Source organism: Schistocerca cancellata, unplaced genomic scaffold (genome assembly GCF_023864275.1).
Source record: "Schistocerca cancellata isolate TAMUIC-IGC-003103 unplaced genomic scaffold, iqSchCanc2.1 HiC_scaffold_356, whole genome shotgun sequence".
Taxonomy (NCBI): domain Eukaryota; kingdom Metazoa; phylum Arthropoda; class Insecta; order Orthoptera; family Acrididae; genus Schistocerca; species Schistocerca cancellata.
This window is the reverse complement of record NW_026046374.1, coordinates 138,564-144,563: the sequence shown is the minus strand read 5'-3', so window position 1 is coordinate 144,563 and position 6,000 is coordinate 138,564. Positions and strand designations below refer to the sequence as shown.

Genomic DNA, 6,000 nt, shown 5'->3' with positions numbered 1-6,000 from the left:
GCCTCGTTGCCAATTTCACAGTCACCTTCGTCTGATAAGACACAGGGACGCTGAAGGGCGAGCAGCCGATGCAGTGAAGTTCCACACACATTTCTTCAGCTTCCGTCATCGTAACAAGCAAACATGTCGACTCGATTCGTGTGATATTGAATTCGCTGACTTGACGTGACGCCACGCTGACGCTAGAAAACCCGTGCTATATCGATGCCAGGGGCAACTCGTGTGCAGAGAACGAGACACAAGAAGGAGTGAGCCTCTCCACCATATGAGAGGCAGTATCTAGCAGATACACATGGTAAAACATTCGACTTGCGTTAGCTCATAAATTGCTACACGTCATCGTCTGCAAGCTAAAATGGACACATCTGCACTGCCCAGTGAGGCGACACTTGTACTAACACCTGGTGGACGGCTGTGAGACGAGGAGATGAGCTGCGGCTTCTGGGCGCGACTGTAACGCTGCGCCCTCGATCAAATAACACTGCACATTGCTGGTGACCCACGTGTTTAGTAGTGACGCAACTGCTAGGATGCAGCTCAACGTCCGCCTTTTGAGAGCGAGAAAATTTTCGCAGTCGGCAGGACTCGAACCTACGCTCCCAGAGGGAATCTGATTTCAAGTCAGACGCCTTAACCACTCGGCCACGACTGCCGGTGGCGGAAGCGACTCCCGACAAGTCAAACCGCCATCTTTAGAAGCAATATGATGGCAGAAAACGGCGTGGCCTCACTCTTTGCTGTAGGGTTTCCATTAGCCGTTACGAAAGTGTACTAATTTTCGCCCAGACAGGGACTTGAACCCAGGACCCTTCGGTTGAAAACCTAACGCTCTACCGACTCAGCTATGCGGGCCCACGCACGAGCATTATCGTACAGCTGCGTGGTGTGCGAGTGTTTCGCATGTCGTAATTGCTGGCTTATGGCTCCAATGGCGACTTCACCGACTTCCCACTGACGCACCGCTGACGCTAGTTTTCTGTCGTCTTAAAACGATGGACATACCTCCAAGCAGCTGCGAGATCTTGAGAAAAGAAAAAAAAAAAAAAACGCTGCACTACTGCTTTTGCCGCACTCGAATGATTGAAATTGCGATTCTTAAAAAGAAAATGAAATTTTCGAGCACATCTGTGTACTCACCATCTCAGCGACGGCTTTCTGCAGTCCCAGCGTCAGTGCGAGGTTAACCGATAGGCACAGTAAGCAGCGGTCGTCGCGAAAACTCAGTATTCTTAAAACGGAAATTTTCGTCTTGTTGAGAATGGCGTCACTGGTTGCACCCGCATTCGCCCACGCATGTCACATGTGTGCGAAAACGTTTGCTCCTCTTTACGCAAAATCGCACGCAGCCGGTAGGATTCGAACCTACGCTCCCAGAGGGAATCTGATTTCGAGTCAGACGCCTTAACCACTCGGCCACGACTGCCGTTAGCGCGGTGTTCTCCCGACACATGCAACTGCTACCGTATAAAACGCTGTGGTGTCAGAAAACGGCGTAGCTGCATTATTTTCCGTAGCGTTTCCACCGCTACCAGACGAATCGCTACCAAAGTATTAAAATTTCCGCCCGGACAGGGACTTGAACCCTGGACCCTTAGGTTAAAAGCCTAATGCTCTACCGACTGAGCTATCCGGGCTCACACAAGGCTGCAAAATCTCCTACGATGCACAACTATACATTGACTCATGTCCTTTACTGTTGTGCAATCGCTGCATGGGGCCGTTACTAATAAAACGTCGCCTAAATGCTGTCTACAAACTTATCGCGCTAAGCCCGTAACACACTATCGAAGACTGCTGACACACGATGCAACAACAAATTGCACCAGTTGTTACGTCTCATACGTTGGAGCAGAGAATTTACGTGTTTTGTCGACACTCACTGGGCAATTGGAAAATTCACAAGCATTTCGAATGCAATGTTTCCCACGCTTTCGCTCATTTCACGGTTCCGTTGAAGACGTTCTTCACCACCTGACACAGAAAAAGGAATGCAGTCGGTAGGATATTTTTAATTCTTTTGCTTCTAAGGGAGTTAGTTATCTAGTAAGTTCCTCTTGTGGCATGCAATAGACAACCAGAACAGCTACAGGAGAGAGTCATTTTTGTTGTCAGCGGTAGTTGCATTATCACAAACGCAGAGTAATTCCATTGGCGTCGCATCAAAACGAGTACCTGCCGAAACCCGGGATCGAACCATGGACCTTTAGATCTTCAGTCTAACGCTCTCCCAACTGAGCTATTTCGGCTGACGGCGAAGGTTGCCATTTGCATGTGTTCGTTCACTTCTGCCTCGTTGCCAATTTCACAGTCACCTTCGTCTGATAAGACACAGGGACGCTGAAGGGCGAGCAGCCGATGCAGTGAAGTTCCACACACATTTCTTCAGCTTCCGTCATCGTAACAAGCAAACATGTCGACTCGATTCGTGTGATATTGAATTCGCTGACTTGACGTGACGCCACGCTGACGCTAGAAAACCCGTGCTATATCGATGCCAGGGGCAACTCGTGTGCAGAGAACGAGACACAAGAAGGAGTGAGCCTCTCCACCATATGAGAGGCAGTATCTAGCAGATACACATGGTAAAACATTCGACTTGCGTTAGCTCATAAATTGCTACACGTCATCGTCTGCAAGCTAAAATGGACACATCTGCACTGCCCAGTGAGGCGACACTTGTACTAACACCTGGTGGACGGCTGTGAGACGAGGAGATGAGCTGCGGCTTCTGGGCGCGACTGTAACGCTGCGCCCTCGATCAAATAACACTGCACATTGCTGGTGACCCACGTGTTTAGTAGTGACGCAACTGCTAGGATGCAGCTCAACGTCCGCCTTTTGAGAGCGAGAAAATTTTCGCAGTCGGCAGGACTCGAACCTACGCTCCCAGAGGGAATCTGATTTCAAGTCAGACGCCTTAACCACTCGGCCACGACTGCCGGTGGCGGAAGCGACTCCCGACAAGTCAAACCGCCATCTTTAGAAGCAATATGATGGCAGAAAACGGCGTGGCCTCACTCTTTGCTGTAGGGTTTCCATTAGCCGTTACGAAAGTGTACTAATTTTCGCCCAGACAGGGACTTGAACCCAGGACCCTTCGGTTGAAAACCTAACGCTCTACCGACTCAGCTATGCGGGCCCACGCACGAGCATTATCGTACAGCTGCGTGGTGTGCGAGTGTTTCGCATGTCGTAATTGCTGGCTTATGGCTCCAATGGCGACTTCACCGACTTCCCACTGACGCACCGCTGACGCTAGTTTTCTGTCGTCTTAAAACGATGGACATACCTCCAAGCAGCTGCGAGATCTTAAGAAAAGAAAAAAAAAAAAAAACGCTGCACTACTGCTTTTGCCGCACTCGAATGATTGAAATTGCGATTCTTAAAAAGAAAATGAAATTTTCGAGCACATCTGTGTACTCACCATCTCAGCGACGGCTTTCTGCAGTCCCAGCGTCAGTGCGAGGTTAACCGATAGGCACAGTAAGCAGCGGTCGTCGCGAAAACTCAGTATTCTTAAAACGGAAATTTTCGTCTTGTTGAGAATGGCGTCACTGGTTGCACCCGCATTCGCCCACGCATGTCACATGTGTGCGAAAACGTTTGCTCCTCTTTACGCAAAATCGCACGCAGCCGGTAGGATTCGAACCTACGCTCCCAGAGGGAATCTGATTTCGAGTCAGACGCCTTAACCACTCGGCCACGACTGCCGTTAGCGCGGTGTTCTCCCGACACATGCAACTGCTACCGTATAAAACGCTGTGGTGTCAGAAAACGGCGTAGCTGCATTATTTTCCGTAGCGTTTCCACCGCTACCAGACGAATCGCTACCAAAGTATTAAAATTTCCGCCCGGACAGGGACTTGAACCCTGGACCCTTAGGTTAAAAGCCTAATGCTCTACCGACTGAGCTATCCGGGCTCACACAAGGCTGCAAAATCTCCTACGATGCACAACTATACATTGACTCATGTCCTTTACTGTTGTGCAATCGCTGCATGGGGCCGTTACTAATAAAACGTCGCCTAAATGCTGTCTACAAACTTATCGCGCTAAGCCCGTAACACACTATCGAAGACTGCTGACACACGATGCAACAACAAATTGCACCAGTTGTTACGTCTCATACGTTGGAGCAGAGAATTTACGTGTTTTGTCGACACTCACTGGGCAATTGGAAAATTCACAAGCATTTCGAATGCAATGTTTCCCACGCTTTCGCTCATTTCACGGTTCCGTTGAAGACGTTCTTCACCACCTGACACAGAAAAAGGAATGCAGTCGGTAGGATATTTTTAATTCTTTTGCTTCTAAGGGAGTTAGTTATCTAGTAAGTTCCTCTTGTGGCATGCAATAGACAACCAGAACAGCTACAGGAGAGAGTCATTTTTGTTGTCAGCGGTAGTTGCATTATCACAAACGCAGAGTAATTCCATTGGCGTCGCATCAAAACGAGTACCTGCCGAAACCCGGGATCGAACCATGGACCTTTAGATCTTCAGTCTAACGCTCTCCCAACTGAGCTATTTCGGCTGACGGCGAAGGTTGCCATTTGCATGTGTTCGTTCACTTCTGCCTCGTTGCCAATTTCACAGTCACCTTCGTCTGATAAGACACAGGGACGCTGAAGGGCGAGCAGCCGATGCAGTGAAGTTCCACACACATTTCTTCAGCTTCCGTCATCGTAACAAGCAAACATGTCGACTCGATTCGTGTGATATTGAATTCGCTGACTTGACGTGACGCCACGCTGACGCTAGAAAACCCGTGCTATATCGATGCCAGGGGCAACTCGTGTGCAGAGAACGAGACACAAGAAGGAGTGAGCCTCTCCACCATATGAGAGGCAGTATCTAGCAGATACACATGGTAAAACATTCGACTTGCGTTAGCTCATAAATTGCTACACGTCATCGTCTGCAAGCTAAAATGGACACATCTGCACTGCCCAGTGAGGCGACACTTGTACTAACACCTGGTGGACGGCTGTGAGACGAGGAGATGAGCTGCGGCTTCTGGGCGCGACTGTAACGCTGCGCCCTCGATCAAATAACACTGCACATTGCTGGTGACCCACGTGTTTAGTAGTGACGCAACTGCTAGGATGCAGCTCAACGTCCGCCTTTTGAGAGCGAGAAAATTTTCGCAGTCGGCAGGACTCGAACCTACGCTCCCAGAGGGAATCTGATTTCAAGTCAGACGCCTTAACCACTCGGCCACGACTGCCGGTGGCGGAAGCGACTCCCGACAAGTCAAACCGCCATCTTTAGAAGCAATATGATGGCAGAAAACGGCGTGGCCTCACTCTTTGCTGTAGGGTTTCCATTAGCCGTTACGAAAGTGTACTAATTTTCGCCCAGACAGGGACTTGAACCCAGGACCCTTCGGTTGAAAACCTAACGCTCTACCGACTCAGCTATGCGGGCCCACGCACGAGCATTATCGTACAGCTGCGTGGTGTGCGAGTGTTTCGCATGTCGTAATTGCTGGCTTATGGCTCCAATGGCGACTTCACCGACTTCCCACTGACGCACCGCTGACGCTAGTTTTCTGTCGTCTTAAAACGATGGACATACCTCCAAGCAGCTGCGAGATCTTAAGAAAAGAAAAAAAAAAAAAAAACGCTGCACTACTGCTTTTGCCGCACTCGAATGATTGAAATTGCGATTCTTAAAAAGAAAATGAAATTTTCGAGCACATCTGTGTACTCACCATCTCAGCGACGGCTTTCTGCAGTCCCAGCGTCAGTGCGAGGTTAACCGATAGGCACAGTAAGCAGCGGTCGTCGCGAAAACTCAGTATTCTTAAAACGGAAATTTTCGTCTTGTTGAGAATGGCGTCACTGGTTGCACCCGCATTCGCCCACGCATGTCACATGTGTGCGAAAACGTTTGCTCCTCTTTACGCAAAATCGCACGCAGCCGGTAGGATTCGAACCTACGCTCCCAGAGGGAATCTGATTTCGAGTCAGACGCCTTAACCACTCGGCCACGACTGCCG

General features: G+C 49.6%; 10 non-coding genes across 10 annotated transcripts; all 10 read right to left on the bottom strand.

Moving 5' to 3' along the window:
* Positions 1-570: 570 nt before the first annotated feature.
* Positions 571-652, bottom strand: Trnas-uga (transfer RNA serine (anticodon UGA)). The gene has a single exon. It is a non-coding gene; the product is annotated as a tRNA-Ser (tRNA).
* A 689-nt stretch (positions 653-1,341) lies between these two features.
* Positions 1,342-1,423, bottom strand: Trnas-cga (transfer RNA serine (anticodon CGA)). The gene has a single exon. It is a non-coding gene; the product is annotated as a tRNA-Ser (tRNA).
* A 138-nt stretch (positions 1,424-1,561) lies between these two features.
* Positions 1,562-1,634, bottom strand: Trnak-uuu (transfer RNA lysine (anticodon UUU)). Its single transcript has one exon. It is a non-coding gene; the product is annotated as a tRNA-Lys (tRNA).
* A 539-nt stretch (positions 1,635-2,173) lies between these two features.
* On the bottom strand, positions 2,174-2,246 carry Trnaf-gaa (transfer RNA phenylalanine (anticodon GAA)). The gene has a single exon. It is a non-coding gene; the product is annotated as a tRNA-Phe (tRNA).
* Positions 2,247-2,857: 611 nt separating this feature from the next.
* Trnas-uga (transfer RNA serine (anticodon UGA)) lies at positions 2,858-2,939 on the bottom strand. Its single transcript has one exon. It is a non-coding gene; the product is annotated as a tRNA-Ser (tRNA).
* A 689-nt stretch (positions 2,940-3,628) lies between these two features.
* On the bottom strand, positions 3,629-3,710 carry Trnas-cga (transfer RNA serine (anticodon CGA)). The gene has a single exon. It is a non-coding gene; the product is annotated as a tRNA-Ser (tRNA).
* A 138-nt stretch (positions 3,711-3,848) lies between these two features.
* Positions 3,849-3,921, bottom strand: Trnak-uuu (transfer RNA lysine (anticodon UUU)). The gene has a single exon. It is a non-coding gene; the product is annotated as a tRNA-Lys (tRNA).
* Positions 3,922-4,460: 539 nt separating this feature from the next.
* Trnaf-gaa (transfer RNA phenylalanine (anticodon GAA)) lies at positions 4,461-4,533 on the bottom strand. The gene has a single exon. It is a non-coding gene; the product is annotated as a tRNA-Phe (tRNA).
* Positions 4,534-5,144: 611 nt separating this feature from the next.
* Positions 5,145-5,226, bottom strand: Trnas-uga (transfer RNA serine (anticodon UGA)). Its single transcript has one exon. It is a non-coding gene; the product is annotated as a tRNA-Ser (tRNA).
* A 690-nt stretch (positions 5,227-5,916) lies between these two features.
* Positions 5,917-5,998, bottom strand: Trnas-cga (transfer RNA serine (anticodon CGA)). Its single transcript has one exon. It is a non-coding gene; the product is annotated as a tRNA-Ser (tRNA).
* Positions 5,999-6,000: the final 2 nt, after the last annotated feature.